Consider the following 823-nt stretch of genomic DNA (forward strand, 5'->3'; position numbering starts at 1 on the left):
CTTTTGTGAAGGAAATGTGCGAAGGAAATGTTAAACATTTTTTTACAGTGAATGGCCAACCAATGAGAGAAAATAGGAGTAAAACAGCTGTTTTGGGACCGTCCTGTTCCTCTCACTATGCCCTTATTCCTCCCTAGAATACAGACTCTCTGTCAGCATGTGTGGGTGAATTAAGGGGGATTGGGACAGTTTTTGAATTTCCGACATGAGCAAGGTTTCTTGCCATAAACGAAAAACATCAGCCGAACACATTATATATATTTCTGTAATACTGAAGATGTTAACTATTTGAGGAGGAAACAATATTATGATGAAAGGATACGTGAAGTACACTTTTCTGTAAACTGAGCCAAAAAATTTTTTTTTGGTAACATTTGGGTGATTGGGATAGCACATTTTTTTCATTAATTTAGGGTAGTGTAAGAATATTTACTGTATTGCACAAGTTAGTTCATACTTTAATATAATTGTATATGTAATATTTCATTTTCTGTTCATCATTATTAAGAGCCCATTCTGTTCAACTTTATTTCTCACTTCATAAATCCATCGAAAATTCATACAACACAACACAACACAACACAACACAACACAACACAACACAACACAACACAACACAACACAACACAACACAACACAACACAACACAACACAACACAACACAACACAACACAACACAACACAACACAACACAACACAACACATGTAACTGAGTTAAAAGAAGGCTTGAAGTCCAAAAGTCATTGAAAACAGTTAAAAATCAAATATTAGACAAGTAAAAAAAAAATGCTTCAGGTCCAAAAAAAAAAAAAAAAAAAAAAGG

This window comes from Sinocyclocheilus anshuiensis, unplaced genomic scaffold (genome assembly GCF_001515605.1).
Source record: "Sinocyclocheilus anshuiensis isolate Anshui unplaced genomic scaffold, SAMN03320099.WGS_v1.1 scaffold260, whole genome shotgun sequence".
Lineage (NCBI taxonomy): Eukaryota > Metazoa > Chordata > Actinopteri > Cypriniformes > Cyprinidae > Sinocyclocheilus > Sinocyclocheilus anshuiensis.